The 17,271-nt window shown below is 37.8% G+C and overlaps 1 long non-coding RNA gene across 1 annotated transcript in view; it reads left to right on the top strand.

The window, feature by feature from the left end:
- Positions 1-13,632, top strand: part of LOC139353522 (uncharacterized) — a 182,854-nt gene extending 169,222 nt beyond the window's left edge. Inside the window, exon 3 of the long non-coding RNA XR_011604840.1 lies at positions 13,503-13,632. This is a non-coding gene — a long non-coding RNA (uncharacterized lncRNA). The remainder of the gene's footprint in view (positions 1-13,502) is intronic.
- Positions 13,633-17,271: the final 3,639 nt, after the last annotated feature.

Here is a 17,271-nt window from a genome sequence, read left to right as displayed (position 1 = left end):
CATGCTAGTGCTACATGTCGCTAGAAAGGTACTTCGAAATACGTTTTACGATTTTCTAACATGATGTTGGGCTGCTGTTGTGATGTCTTGTACTGTTGGCATAACTCACAGCGTTGTACGAATTGTTGCATGTCTCGATGCATGCTCTGTCAGTAGTAGGTGGCAATAATGCTTGCTTCCTTATGAGTACCTTTATTCGTTGCCCATGGTGGTAGATTTCGATATAACCTTACTTTTATAACGCGTAATCTGGCCAAGCTTCTCTATTGCTAGGAGCTATAGTTTTATCCAGCAGTCTTCCCCTTTTTCTGCTCCATAGACTTCATTCGGGATAGTGCGTCTGTTGGCACATTTAGCTTTCCTTTGCGGTAGTATATCTCAATTTATTTATTTAAACTCAGAAATACAAACGCCATAAGGTTTTAATGAGAGCGAGAGAGATGGCTGCTGAAAATATCAGAGGGTTTATTACATTAAATTCGATATCTTGAAAACACAAAATGGCTCCCACCTATAAAAAAAACCGATTGAAGGTGACAAATAAGGGCATATTATTAAATTTAAAAAAAATTTTTTTTTGTGAGGTCAATTGTTAAAATTTTTTTTAAAATTAAAATTGGTTCTTATTTCCAAGAAATTAAAAATTTTGTGTTTTTTTTTAAATGTAGAGGTTTCAGGGGATTTTATGCAAGAAAATATGAAATCAATCGGATAACTACAGATGGGGATATAGACTTGCAAACAGAGGATACTTTTTGGAAACTAGCTTTTGTTACAAACTTTAAAAAAGCCTAAATCAAAAAATATTTTTTTTTGGCCAAATCCTGGCCAAAAATTAAAAAAAACCGATTTGAAAATATTTAAATTAAATTTACACAGTTTGTCTCTAAAAATAGAATCAAAAGAATGAACACGTGTTCATTTCAACAGCGCATCGGAGCTGTGGGGAAATATTTCAAAGCAAAAGCGTACTTCAAATCGGACTGGTGCGGAATGTTTCGAATGTAGATGTAATCGTTAATATGTTAACACGACTTCTTATTTTTTCAAGGTCAAATTTTGCCAGCGCGCTGCAGCGGAGCCCCTGTTCGTCTTTTGTGTCTCTGTTTTTGTTGTGTCTTTGTGTTCGTCTTTTGTGATTGTTTACAGCTTCTATTTGTCAGTTTATTTCTTTTACTTAAAATTATTCTAATTATTTTTCCGTTTTTCTTTTATAATTTTTGTTTGCATTCCCAAAGGAGATTCGTATCATTGTGTATTTTCACGACAATATATTTTAAATTTATGGTGCACCAAAGGTGGTAGCAACGCTGCGAAATTACGGGAAATTATAGAGAATGTTCAAAATAATATTGAGAATAACGGAACCGAACTTTTTAAATCGATTGGCTACATATGCAAAAGAATTGCTACTTTTTGGACTCGGTTTGATCGGAAAAAATCGTTACTTTTACAATATCAATATGATTGGCTAAATGTAATGGAGTCAATTATCCTCCAAAAGTCCACCAAAAATTCATCTCAGCATATAGCGGAAAGTTCTCGTCGTGGTCGTCCAAAGGTTGATTTTGCGGAGTCTTCATCTAGAACAAAGCGTCGTCGTATAGCTCAGCTGATTGATATCGATGAGTCCACTGTTTCTGCTTTGCGCAATGAAAATCAGCAACAGCCGACAATGCAAGCTGATCCCACTGAAGTAATTTCCCTAATAATGGAGACCGCCATGTCCAAAAGTCAATATTTGCCTATAAGGAATTTCGTTAATAGCAAAATATCCTTCGACTTATTTCCAAGCTACCAAACCATAGTAAATGCAAAAAAAAGAGACCCTAAAAACATATCAGTAGATGAATCTCATGCTGAAATTGATTTGCAAAGTTTACTGGATAATACAGCATCGAACATATTGGAGCTTCAAGATGATGTAGTTAAATCAATCCCGGATGAATCTATTGAAAACCTAACGTTAATTGGAAAGTGGGGTTTTGACGGAAGTACGGGCCATAGTGAGTTCAAACAAAGTTTTTCAAGTTACGATTCAGAGGACAAGAGCCTATTTGTCACATCATACGTACCTCTCCAACTAATTTCAAAAAGTAGTCATACAATAATTTGGAAGAATCCGCGGCCTTCATCGACACGTTACTGCAGGCCAGTTCGTTTTCAGTTCAAAAAGGAGACAACTGAACTGTCAATCGAAGAGGACAAATACTTTAAGGAGAAAATACATCAACTCAAGCCGACAGAATTTTTGATTTATAATAAAAAGATAATTGTTGAGCATAGTTTACAACTTACTATGGTAGACGGAAAAGTGTGCAACGCTTTAAGTGAGTCGTCCTCTACAAAATGTTATATATGTTGAGCAATTCCAAAAGTAATGAATAACTTGGATAAATGTTTAAAGAAAGACGTGAACAGAGAATATTTCGAATTCGGTTTATCCCCACTTCATGCAAAAATACGTTTCTTTGAATACTTTCTGCATCTTTCCTATAAGTCCGTTATCAAAATGTGGCAAGCTAGAGGCCCAGAGCAAAAATTAAAATTCAAGCGGCGTTTCGGGAAAAAATGGGAATAATAGTGGACAAGCCCAGAGACGGAGGCAGAGGATCGTCAAACAATGGAAATGTGGCTAGAAAATTTTTTTCAAATCCAAAATTGGCTTCTGAAATTACAGGGCTTAATGAAAACCCTATCCATCGTTGTGCCACTCTACTTCAAGCTATCGCCTCGGGGTACAAAATAAATTTGGACAAATTAAATGAATATGCCATCGATACTGCTAAGGAATTGATAAACGAGTATCCATGGTACTATTTGCAAGCTACAGTCCATAAGGTGTTAGTTCATGGAACTTCTGTAATTGAGCATGCACTCGTGTCAATCGGAGAGCTTTCGGAAAAAGCTGCCGAGTCTAATAATAAGGAATTAAAAAAATGTAGATTGTATCACAGCCGAAAAATGTCACGGATTGCAACAAACACAGACATATTGAACACACTCATTTTACGGTCGGACCCATTTATAACTGGGCAAAGAAAACATGGAAAGACGGATAAATCAACGTTACTTGAATCTGTGTTCAACTTACTTGAAGAAACATTATAAATCTTTGTTATAATTATATTAATTCATTAACATAATAAATTGGCTTACAATATGATTTAATTTATGATTTTTTGAAATGATATTATTTTAGTAGGTGTATAGCTTGAGAATTAGACGGGGGAAGATATTTAAATTTATGAAATATAAACAAAATAATTGATTTTTCCTATGGCAGCAAATGTAAAACTACACCAACCTTATAGTCTGGGAGTTTAGATAACATACCTCCAAAAATAAGAAAAAATTTGCATACTAATTTTCTATTTAAGGGGGTCTTCTTATTCAAAACCCGTTTTTTGGACCCTTTTTAAAAAAATTCTTATTTGAAAACGGAAAAAATAATTGAAAACTTTTTTTATTTATTGTATTACAAAAGGTTCAGAGTAAATAAAAAAAAAAATTGCCTCGATACGACGGCTGTTCAAAAAGTAATGAGACTTCAAAGTTGGTGGTGGAAAAAAAGGTGTCGTCACGGCGGCGATCGTTCCTATAGCAGCTATATCATATAGACGTACGATATGGCCATTTCTTATTTCATACAATATGCATAGTGAGCAAATAGTCTGTTTTGTAATTCCGACTTTTGACCATTTCTGTATGATTATGTCAATTTATCGCGAAAATCTGCCTCGAGCGGTGCGTGAATGTCGCATATTGAGGATTGACTTGACAAGAAGTCATTACCCTCACTGAGAGCAAAATAGATCCAGTAAATTGTCAGAGAAATTTGAAAATTTTTAAAATCGGACTGTAAGTTGGACTGGCAAGAAGTATCCTTGTAGGCATAATTTAACATTATCTGCGTACATTAGTACACGAGAGTGAGTTATAACTGAGGGGAGATCATTTATAAATAAAGTAAAAAGTAGCGACCTCAAGTGGCTCCCTTGGGGGACACCGGAGGAAAAGTTGAAATTTTTAAAAAGTTCTCTTTGTGTTTCGCAATTCAGATCAATTAAGATCCAACTTAAGAGATCAGAGATAAGAGGGAACCTTAATAAACAAGAAGAACGTGATTTACAGAGTCAACTGCTTTACTAAAGTCTGTGTAAATGACGTCTGTGCAAAGATGTTTCTTAAATCCTTTTATCACAACAGATGTAAGTTCCATAAGGTTAGTGGTTGTCAATCTACGTTTCATAAGCCCGTGTTGATACGGAGATATAACTGACCTACAGAAGGGCTGCAAATGAGGAGTAATAATGTTTTTAAAAAGCTTTGGGATCGCGGACTATTTAGAGATACCTTTATAACACTTTGCATCCATTTTGCTACCCTTCTTGGGAGAGGAATTTTAAACGGTTCCTTCCACAAACGGGGAAATTGTGAAGATTCTAAAGATATGGTAAAAAATTTGAGAAGGGGCTGCGCAATATCTAACAACCAGAGACTACATTTAAGGTAAGACAGAATTTTAAATTTGACTTGGATACAGCATAGCTAAAACTAAATTTTTCCACGGTAATATTTTGGGATTTTGTTTTATGTTGTATATAGTCCAACACCTCGGAGGCCGTTTGGTCAGGGGAAAGCCGAGAAACAAATATTTGGTTTTTTTACAGAACCACTGACAGAAGTTTTGGTACGGCAGATGGTGTTTCTGCAGAGCTAACTTGAGCCTGTAGAGTCGGCTCAGTATTTACTGAACTTGGCAGGTTATTTCAGGAAGGTAGAATGATAATTGGTAATTTGAATAAGAGGAATTAGTACGTTAATATTATCGAAAGATATTATATATGCGGATACAAAAAAATCAGTATATTTTCGAGCGGGGTATGTATTGAAATATCTAAATGTCTACATTAGTGTAGGATATACAGGGTGGCTCATCTAGCGATGGCTTTTTGAACTATCGATAATTTTGTCAATGTGTCAGATATTTAGTAGAAGGTTTGCGAAAAAAATATGGAAATATTGACAACTTTCTTCTAAAGTGGAGAGTCTTCAACCGAAACTGCAAGAAAATTGCGGTCAAAACTTGGAAAAAATAAAGCGCCTTCCAGGCAGTTTGTGGATAGTTTTGTAAAGCGTGTGCGTGAGACTGGATCGTTGATGGATAAAACAACACGTTTACGCGCTCGTGCGGTGGCCGAAATCAATCAATATCAATGACAATCCGTCCACGTCAACTCGGCACCGTGCTCAGGAGTTGGACATTTCGCGCACTTCCCTGCAACGGATTTTATCCAAAGACCTCCGTCTAAGGCCATATAACATTCACTTGGTTCAGCAGCTTAAGCTGCATGACTATCCAATGCGTTTTCGGTTCGCGGATTGGGCTCATTAGCGCTTGGTCGAAGATTGGGTCGACCGAATGGGCTACTGTAAAGCCAGCCGAGACAGCCATATGAACGAAGTTGTGTTTTATACATAAGCCGCAATGTTGAGGCTATCCATTAAAAGTTATTAAATATTACCCATTTAAATGAGTGTCATTACCTGTATTTTGTCAATTTACAAAAATGAATCCAACTTGGATTACATGTACAGTTTTGTATTTTCTCTAGTTTTCATAAAGTTTTTCTTCATTAAGTAATCTGGTAAAACAAGAACCTTCTGGGATTATTGTGCAATAATTATTAAATACTTCTGTCTTCAAGTTAGACATTTCGTAATTCTTATTTCTACATTTTGCGACGTGATTATCAATTACGGTTTCTGTTTTTTATGTATTTTTCTAATCAATACCCACTTCAACGCCCACAAACTTGAAAATATCGTAGGTATGAACGCTTATATCTTGGAAACTATCAAGGATAGACAAGTGGGATTTCAGATGTAGATTCAGTAGCCTTGTACGCAGCGCAAGATTGCCAAGCCCACTCTAACGCCCACAAGCCGCCCAGACCTGTGGGGCCCACAATTTCCATGGTAGCAAAAAAATTGTAACTGAATTGTTTTAGTCTCGTCAATAGATTTCCTTTTGCTTGCTTATCTATTACTGTATTTTAACTTACATTTGCGGGGGCACTCGGTTTTTGGAGAATGCACCCACTCGTCGGTTTTCCGACTGCTTTTGGAGGCAATTTGGACATTGTGACTTGTAGGCGTTTAGCTTTCCACAGGTATAACAAAAAATACGACGCTCCGCTACACAGTTCCGCCAGATGTGTCCTACTTCTTCGCAGTTCCAACACTTTAGCTTATCATGAAAGCTTTGTAAGGTAGAAAGTTCCGCCTCTGCTTGTGCAGTTTCTTCGGTTTCGGAACTATCATCTTCTAGCGCATATACTTGACGGCGATTCGATCCTAGTTTGGACTTACCCTGATCTGAGCAACAACTTATCTCCTGCAATAAACTTTCGCTCATGTGAACTAAACGACGTAAATGTCCTACAGAATGCACTGGCTGGCATAGCAACTTTTCTCTCGTATCGGGTAGCAAATTGGTCTTTAATATTTCACAAAGCTCTTCTTCTTCAATTTTAATAGAGGCTTTGTCAATTAACGAGGCCACGGCCTTACAGAAAGAGGAAAACGGTTCTCCGTGCTTTTGCTTGCGCGCTCTAATCAATTCCTTGCTCATAAAGTCCGATCAGTAGTCCTTATATTGTTGACGGAGTGAGGCGCAAATGTTTGACCAGCTAGCTTTTCCAGTGAACAAGACATGCATGTTCGTACACATGATTGTAAAGTTACTACCTAATGATTCATCGGTTAGGACTTTTATTCTATAAATAAACTCGTCCACTCCTAACCCTTCAGTAGACCCATCAAGATGTACACCCCACTTTTGCATGATGTCGACTGTCTGCCTAGAATGTATAGATGCTGAACTGAGAGATGATGATTCCCGGTTCATATCGGATACCTGTCTATTATTAGATTGAGGACGGTTATGTATAGAACAAGATGATATATCGGTATTTACCGTTTGTTCTATCATTTCTTGGATAGTATTATAGTCCACCGTCTGATTTCGACGGGTGTTTGTGGTGCGAGCTGGTCTACCGGCGCGGGGCCTTCCGCGAATTGGTCTACTAGCAATACCTTCAACCTGGATTGTACTCTGGGTAGCATGTAAAGCAGAATAGTGAGCACCACTGGCGTTTAACGGGACTGGGTCGGGTATGGTGGCCGTATTAGCTTCTTCTAACTGGGCTAAAGTTCTGGCTAAATTTCTGGTAGTTACTCCCCGCGAAACTGGGTTGGGCGGTGGAGGCACTGGTTGCGAACGGGAGGGCGAGCAATTTCCTACAACTACTTTAATTTCTTTTCTGGTTATTGGGGCACTACAGGTATAAAAACAAGAATTCTCTGTTAACCATGCTTCTACACAATTTTTGTGAAAGACATGCTTGCACGCTAGATAATAACAAGGATTGGTATTATCCATGACAGTTGCAAATAGTGCGCAATTATTCTCCATATTACCAGAAGAGGCGCTTGGAGGAGTATTTGTAACTGGCATTTTGATTTTTTTTTTCTTGATCTATGTTTTGACTATTCCTGCAGTTTAAATTTATGAAAAATGTCGCTTATTGAAACAATATGATGGTCTCGAACTGTCAGATTTTTAACTCTCTATTCCAGGTAAGATACATCGTCGATGATTTACTGGCAATTAGACAAAATTGTGTTTGCCGCAGTAGTACCTTGACAGAAAAATACGCCAGCTTCGCGATAATTTAGTATAGGTATGTGATCTTAGTCCCCTTCTAAATGTTCTATAAATATGCAATCCTACAACCAACTCCTAAATCAGCAAAATGTGAGCAATAATTGTGAGTAACAAACTTTAGCTGATGTTTTCGCTATTTTTTCCTATTGGTGTATCTCAATCCCCGTTCGTTTCTCGGTCTGTTATCCGTATCTGAATAGCAGCGTCGTAGGCCTTGTAGGGGGTCGACCTCTTGCCGTACCTTATAATGCGATAGGTAGACCAATCAAGTTCAACTACTTCAGCACAAATAATACTCGCATCGGGATGATCTAAACACTACTGAATGGATTAAATCTATGTTCGTACCACTACAAGTTTTTATTCCCACGTTTTGGGCGCCAAAAGTTATGTAAGGGTTGACTCAGGATGAGGAGCTGCTATTTCGCGAAAAATAAAAGTGTTGCCAGCACGCGATACACCAGATAAGTTGTTAGTAGCGATCTCTTCCTTCTACCCAGTTATGAAAACGTCGGGTGGAATCCTCTAGTCCCTTAGCTCCTTCGGCGATGGGGTGGGTCAGAAACTACTTTATATAACGTAACATTGAAAAGAAAAGAAGAGAAAAGAAAATAGAACCAAATTTATAAATATTACTGACAGGCTAACGTTTCACAAGGTCTTAGGTGATATTCGACACTGGCTTTCTCTACCCACCCAACCATAATCTTCTCGGCTATTCGACGAAGACACCCTAGAGATACTTCCGATTCATAATTTAAGTTGTCAATTCAGGAAACAACACACCTTTAGCAGTTACTGATTTTTTTCAAGGTATTATCCATATTTTTTACAAAGGGGCGTTTGTTGATTTAACATTTTTTTTCAGTAGCTAAGATTCCATTATCGTTAGTTGAGTCTGATTAATTAGTGTCTACCGACAACAGAAAATTGTACAAGTTTTCTTACGTATGTACAACGTATTTGTTCGCCGGATTAAATTTATTGAATTGGATATCGGCAACATTATTGGGATTTATATAACATCATTATTGGGCGCTTACAAAACAAGGTTCGAAGATTCGAGACATATAGTGGCTAAACGAGTGGCATTACGATTTGTTTTTTGGTCGTTATTTTTTTGGGGGGTTCGGAGTTATTAATATTGTGGAACCGAGCGAATATCGTTTTTAATTCGCACGAGATTTATAATACATTTACTTGGGTTTTTTTTTTCTTGTTTAAATAATTTGTTTTAAAATAATTTCGAGGCAATAATCTTTATAAGCTCGCAAGCGGTCACCAAGTTCCCAGTATATATACGCAAAACAGAAAACTAATAAGCCTCCCGATCGGGGCTTACACCACGCTCTGTGGGAAAACACCGAGAGATTGGATCGACTTACAAATAGATCACAAAATAGGTGTGCAAGGGCGTATACGTATGACTCACATGGTTAAACTTCCAGCACTGAAAGGCCTTCCAACGCGATAGTGATGAGACGGTGTTGCTGTTAGCTGTAAATTCTATTTTGGCATCTACACTAATAAAGATTATATGGGCTAACGATGATTTTGTTTAGTGATGGTCGGGTTCCACAAATTATTGAATTCCGCAACCACTACTCTTAAAATATTTATACCCGTTACTCGTAGAGTAAATGGGTATACTAGATTCGTCGGAAAGTATGTAACAGGCAGAAGAAAGAGTTTCCGACCCCATAAAGTATATATACTCTTGATCAGGATCACTTGCCGAGTCGATCTAGCCATGTCCGTCTGTCAGTCTGTCTGTCTGTGCGGATGAACGCTGAATAAAAATTTTAACCGAAATGTATTGTTCTCATCGTCATCTTGAGCACGGTCAGCCCTCTAACTGCCAAGAAAGCTGATTCAGTAAAAGGGTTTACTAGATTCGTCGGAAAGTATGTAACAGGCAGAAGGAAGCGTTTCCGACCCCATAAAGTACATATAGTATATAGATGAACGCTGAATAAAAATTTTAAGTGAAATGTTTTGTTCTCATCAATACTTATCGATTGACCCAAAAAAAAATTTGCCACGCCCAATTTAAAGCCCACAAACAGCCCACAAACCGCCCACAAACTTAAAAAAATCGTAAGTATGAACGCGGATGTCTCGGAAACTATCAATGACAGAGAATTGGGATTTCAGATTTAGATTCCGCAGCTTTCAGCGCAAGGCAAGTTAGTAACGCAAATATGCCACGCCCACTCTAAGGCCCACAAACACCCCAAACCTGTGGTAACCACAATTTGTATGCTAGAAAAACAATTTTAACTGAAATGTGTTAGTCTCGTCAATACCTATCGATTGACCCAAAAAAAAGTTTGCCACTCTCACTCTAACGCCCATAACTCTTAAATCTGTCTACCGCCCACATAACCATATATTGTGATCAGGGGTAAGTGCCGCATTGCAGTCTCGCTTTGATGCTTGTATATCTCCATTTCCCTTTTGTCCATTTAGCTGAGTAACGGGTATCTGATAGTCCTTGTTATGTTTCGGAAGCTCAATTCTAATTTTATAAATTCCTGTGTGTCAATTAATATTTTTAACTTTTTATTTATTTTACTATCATTTGTTATTATGGAGGGTAAGCCTACCCCTGGCTTTTGTTTAAAAACTGGTCCTCAATATTGTTTAATCTCATCCAACCAACTGGTACCCTTTTATTTTGAGGTTGCGCTACTAAGTTTCATTTCTTATAGTTTGATTTCACTTGCTCTAATTATAATTGTTACCTTGATATTTGTTTCCGCCTTGACTATAACCGCTATTGGCCCTATTCTGAATCTGAATAGACTTGTTTATCTGCTTTGGCTCTGGCTTGTCTTGTGTTCCACTGATTTTGTTGATAAAGCCTGCAGGCTTTTTTTTTACCCTGGCAGGGTTCCAAGAAATATTTTTATTTTGGTTATAATTACTAAAAGTTTTTTTGTTTTGATTATTGTCTTGGCTATACCTTAAATTATTATTGTTCATCTGGTTGTTATAATAATTTTGTTGTTGTCTTGATTTGTGGCTTAAATGTGTGTGTCCACTTCCACCCGACTTTGGTCTCCCAGCTACTCGGTTTGCTAGCGAAGCAACAGAATCGCTCCAGCAATACAACCTTCCCTCTATAACGTTCGTGCCAGCTACTTCTGCTTTGAGCAAACGAATGAGGATGAACTACGTCGAAGGCGAGACGAGTTGATTCAGCTGAAGTCGTGCGCAAATCTGGAACTCGGGAAATGGGTATCTAATACCTCATTCATACAAAAGGATGATACCAACGCACAATCGTCGCCAGTTAAAGTTCTCGGACTATACTGGGATCCTGGAAAAGACATTCTAACGTACAACATTGGTCTAGCGGCAAATCCTGACTGCACAAAGAGACAAGTCTTGTCCGACGTTTCCAGGATATTTGATCCTCTCGGACTCTTGGCACCCATTGTAATCCAATTTAAGATTATTTTTTAAAAACTCTGGCTCTTAAACTTGGATTGGGATGACCCGCTCCCAACTTAACTAGCGGACAACTGGCTGAAGTGTAGAGAAGGTCTAGGCACTCTACAAAAATTCCAATTACCACGCTTCGTTGCCAACGACGCAGACAATATCGAACTTCACGGATTTTCGGATGCCTCAACCAAGGCGTATGCTGCTGTGGTGTACAGCAGAGTTACAAATGACAACGGAACCAACTTTATTAGAGCTAAGCGATCCCTCAACGAAATGAAAGAATTGCTTTCATCACAACGACACAAGGACATCGTCACATCCACTTTGGCGGATGACGGAATTCACTGTGTACTCATTCCCCGTAGAGCTCCTCATTGGGGGGGGGGAAATGGGAGTCGGCAGTTCGCTGTGTCAAACTGCATCTGCGCCGAGTCACCGGCAACTCAACGCTCACCTTCGAACAAATGCGCACCTTGCTTGCTCAAATCAGCGCAGTGATAAATTCACGCCCCTTATGCTACACATCTGAAACCGAAGACAACTACTTATCACCCGCCGACTTCTTAATTGGGCGACCGTTAACCACCGTGCCAGATCCTGACTTAAGCCACATCCCTGTGGGCCGATTAGGATATTGGCAAAGCATCCAGGCTATGCTTCAAGGATTCTGGAAGGAATGGCATCAGGAGTATCTGACTACTCTGCAACAACGTCCGAAATGGACCACACCCAACCTCTCGATCGGTGATGTAGTTCTCGTTAAGGAGTATAATACACCACCAGCATCTTGGCTCATCGCACGGGTTGTCGAAACCTATCCAGAAAAGGACAACCTCGTTTGAGCAGTCAAACTGAAGACCTCAACAGGAGAGATGACCAGGCCAATCACGAAGATTGCCGTTTTGCCCAGTTCAGAAACTGTGTCTCAGGGCGGGCCGGGATGTTCCTGAACGGTTGCAGTCTTTAATAACCTCTCATCATTAGGCGCATAATGCCATCTCTATCCTATGTAACAGAATACCGACATACATATTTATATCTACTTTTTCGATTCTGGCAACTCTGCTACGTCGGCGTCTTTTTGTGAAATTCAGATCAGTATCAAATAGGCTTCGCAAGAATAAAACAAGGAAGAACGCTATAGTCGAGTACCTCGACTATCAGATACCCGTTACTCAGATAACAAACTTTAAAATAAGTTAGCCGCGCACTTTGTTCTCTCTCCCTTGCTGTCATTTCTCGGCTCTGCTTTTGTTTCAGTCAGCGCCAAGAATGAGAAAGCAACACATAAAATAGACAAAAAACATTTATATTTATGTATGCTTGCTAAACATACACAATTTTAAGGCACATTCTGTATTTCAAAATATTTGGTTGAATAGCTTTGTTTGAAAGAATTCTATTTGCCGCGGATATTAGATTGCAATTTTTTACGTCCACACACATGCATAAATACATATGTATGTATGTATGTATGTCGTTTTCTGGCTCTAGTGTCAAGGCTTGTCCTAACTACTTTGGTTTGAGAGCATTGGACTGAAAACGGAAAAGTTTTTTTGGGACAATCTATAGGTATTTATTAAGCTAATTCATATTCTTTGAGAGAGATAAATAAAGATGTACAGATCTTTAAAGGTTTTTGCCCGTCAATGGGACAAATGGATAAAAGGTTCATTATTCAATAGAATAAATTAGCCGCGCACTTTGCTCTCTCTGAGCGCCGGCAGGGCTTTTTTCTTTGCCGCTTAGTTCGGCCGGCAACTATTTACATACACACACATACACGCGTAAAAACATTTCGCATTGTCTGGCTCTGACGTCATAGCTTTTTTCTTTGGAGGTTTGTGGGCGTTAGAGTGGGCGTAGCAAAATTTTTTTTGGTCAATCGATAGGTATTGACAAGACGAATACATTTCAGTTAAAATTTTATTTTATCTAGCATCAAAACTGTAGGAGTTACATTTTAGGGCGGTTTGTGGGCGTTAGAGTGGGCGTGGCAGTCTACTGAAACAAGCTTGCGCTGCGTAAGAAGCTCAGGAATCTGTACGCCAAATCTCAATAGCCTAGCTCTCATAGTTTCCGAGATCTCAGCGTTCATCCGGACAGACGGACAGACGGACATGGCTAGATCGACTCGGCTAGTGATCGTGATCAAGAATATATATACTTTATGGGGTGGAATCGCTTCCTTCTGCCTGTTACATACTTTCCAACGAATCTAGTATACCCTCTTACTCTACGAGTAACTGGTATAAAAACTTCGGCTAGCCGACGTAAACTAATGTTTATGTTGTTAACTTAACTTCTCTTTTCATTTTAGATTATAATTCTAGTTCGGACCATTTTTAAAGACTTATTGTTGGCTGTTGAAGGAACTATAATAATGAGTGAAAATCTAAGAGACGCTTTGGATAATATATTTAATGCACGGGTTCCCACTGTGTTTAAGCGCGGCAGCTGGGGATCTTCCAGCTTGGGTTTTTGGTTTACAGAATTTCTTGAGCGGCATACACAATTTTATAACTAGTGCTTTGGATCGCGACCTGTTGTTTTTTGGATGTCTGGATTTTTCAATCCACAAGGATTTTTGACTGCAATGCGGCAAGAGGTAGCTCGCGCTCATCAAGGCTGGGCTCTTGATCAAGTAACAATGCATAACGACGTTCTTAAAGTTGGACCAGAAGAGTGTAAAAAGCCCCCAAAAGAAGGGGTATTTGTTTATGGTTTATTTGTAGATGGCGCTGGTTGGGATAAGCGAACATCGCGTTTAGTCGAGGCTACAAATAAGGTTCTTTTTACTTTAATGCCAGTCATACATATTTATGCAATATTCTCAACTTCTGCAAAAAATCCCAAACTATACACTTGTCCTGTATATAAGAAAATTAATAGAACGGATTTAAATTATATATGTGCTCTGAGGCTGCAATCTAATAAGCCCCCGGACCACTGGACATTACGAGGTGTTGCACTCTTATGTGATGTTAAATAAATTGTTATTAAAATTATGAAAGCTCTTTCTTCATTCTTGCTTCTATAGGACAGGGAGGGGCTCCGCGAAGTTCCATTTTTCAATCCGATTCCAAGTACAGTTTTATTACTGTATAATATGAATCTAAATTATCTAAATCCCAAACTATACACTTGTCCTGTATATAAGAAAATTAATAGAACGGATTTAAATTATATATGTGCTCTGTGGCTGCAATCTAATAAGCCCCCGGACCACTGGACATTACGAGGTGCTGCACTCTTATGTGATGTTAAATAAATTGTTATTAAAATTATGAAAGCTCTTTCTTCATTCTTGCTTCTATAGGACAAGGAGGGGCTCCGCGAAGTTCCATTTTTCAATCCGATTCCAAGTACAGTTTTATTACTGTATAATATGAATCTAAATTATCGCTAATATATATTCATCAAGTCGGAGTAACGTACAATAGTCGGCAGCATCAAGGTTTTCTCCAGCTCGAATTAACACAGCGACGCTATTCTCTCAAACATCATACTTTCAACATTCAAGCTTCGTCTACCGAATGGGAGTGAAAACTAATGACAGTTTTGACTGAGTTCGTTCGAGTTAATTCAATAATAAAATATTTTAAAGGGGTCGGGGTTTTTAATCGAGTATTGCATCTAAGTACTAAAAAATCATAAATTAATAATATTAAAGTAAGACAAAAAAGGAAGCTAACTTCGGCGATTCGACGATTCTTTACGCGGTGTGGCACTTTTATGTGATGTTAAATAAATAATTATTATAATTACGCAACCTCTTTCTTAACATGACATTTGCTTTGATAGGACAGGTAGGGGTGACGCGAAAATCCATTTTTCAATCCGGCTCCAACTACAATTCTAATACTGTATATGTACATTATCTATCGGTAATATATTTTCATTGGATTGCAGATACGTACGTTTCTTAAAACACTAAAAACAAATTACAAAAATTCTAACGTACATTTTTAAAAATCCGATTGTTCCTATTTATACCCGTTACTCGCAGAGTAATCTCGCCGGAAAGCATCTAGCAGGTAGATGGAAGCGTTTCCGACCCCATTTATTCTTTCCGTATGAACGCTGAGATCTCGGACTTGGCATGTAGATTTTTAGGCTTCCTGCACAGCGCCTGTTTTTTTCAGGAGGGTGACACGCCCTCAAACGACTATAACACTAAAACCCGTCTAGCGTCTATTTTGTGAAAATTTAAGTAAGTACCTAATAAAAATTTGATGTTTTCACTAATACGCTGTATGCCAAGTGGCGCTATAGAAGAAAATAAGTTGCGCTATTAACTACGTGTTATAAAAAAAACTGAACTTCCTTAAGCATATCTTAAACCCTCTTGCACTTCCTTAAACTGAGTAACGGGTATCTAATAGTTGATGCTATCGACTATAGCATATTCTCTTGTTATACCTGTTAGTGACGAAGCTCATTAGGAAGGTGTGCGAAGGCGACTACTATATATACACGAAGAAATGAAAGTCTACAGAAATCGTCCAATTGGTTCGAGTGATACATCAATCGAAAGGTATTGCAAAAACTAATTGAATTGGTGAAAGTGTAAAAGTTAAAATTTGAAAAATTTGATTTGTTGGAGCCGGTGGGGATAATTACCCCCGCTATAAACCTAGTTGTATTCTCAATAAGCCTTGAATGACACCTCAACTGTTAGGATCGGATGCTCCGAAGTAGTAGGGAAACGCGGATTCTGGGACAATTAGCATATAATTTTAACTCGAAATAAAAAGTCAGAAGATTATTTTGTAGCATAATAATACATTTATTCATTTATTTTTCTATTGCGAAGATATTTTATTATATATAGAAATTAATTGTATGCTTTGATTCCGGCGATTTGCATAGAAGAAGGAGGCGCACGTTTCCGACGTCATTTCTGGATTACAAAATGTAAAGTGTTCACCCTTATTCGTAGTTTTGAGATCATATCCACCTCGATTCATGAACATAGTTTTTGTGTTTAGAAGGTATTGGGAATGCTGACCAATTATATCTCCTTTAAATTGCTCAATAAATTGGTCAATTTCCTCATGAAATTTCATTTTGTTAATTTTGTTTTCTTGTAGGTCCTTACACATCTAGTCTCAACTTTAAAATGATGTGTAACAATTATTTTATTGTTATGGAGCTACTTTTAAAAAATGTCAAAATAATGTATGCATTGTTTAGAGCACAAACCCCGCCCTTAAGGTGCGTTTCACAATAGGGAAACCGGTTTCCTTTAAACCTGTTTAATGACGGACAGCCCATTTCCTCGATATTAATGAGCTGACGTCTCCCAAAAAACTTTTTTAGAAATCGTTTCTTTTCCACACCTTTACAAATAATTTGTTTTCCGCTTGTAATTGTCCTTAGATACTTTCGAGTTTGTGGAAAACTGTTCTCTCCATCGTTCCAAAAAATTTTGTGATGTGTATTGGTTAACCAAATTGCAGTCTTTCGAGATTTTGTATTTAGCTAAGTAAAATCATATGGTGGTTCTATTAAAATACTATTATTCAAGTTTGGATCTTTTTCGAATACAATTCAAATTTCCTTTAAAATAAAATTATTATTATTATTAAAGAAACCTTGAACATCAATCGAAACAGTATCTTTCAACATTTTTCTAATGTTAAACGACTCGTTGTACTAGTCCGGGTTATATTCAACTAAACGGTCATGTATGAGGAGCCAGTAAGCTTGGGTATTATCATGACTTGGTGTCTTCAGTTCTATTGAAATTCTCACATCCATAGGACCAGTTTATGACTCAGAATTCAAGTGAACTTTCAAGTTTGATAAGTTATTTGTGATATTCGTTATATTATATTCGTCATTTCCAACTTAAAAGTTTGTTCATTTCTGGTTTGTTCAAACACATCACCAAGATTCTTAGTTAGCATCAACACTAGTTCATGTTTACAATTTAACAAAACTTTTTTATAATCCTCAGCAAATCCCAATAAATTTTTTAATGGTACAGAAAAGTTAAAGTGGGGTCCCGTAGATAATTCGTCTCCACTGCTCCATCCGGAATTTAATAGATTTTGACTTTGAAGATTATCCAGAGATATATAATT

Source organism: Drosophila suzukii, chromosome Y, assembly GCF_043229965.1.
Source record: "Drosophila suzukii chromosome Y, CBGP_Dsuzu_IsoJpt1.0, whole genome shotgun sequence".
Lineage (NCBI taxonomy): Eukaryota > Metazoa > Arthropoda > Insecta > Diptera > Drosophilidae > Drosophila > Drosophila suzukii.
Note: the sequence above shows the minus strand (reverse complement) of the source record. Positions and strands in the feature narration are given on the sequence as shown.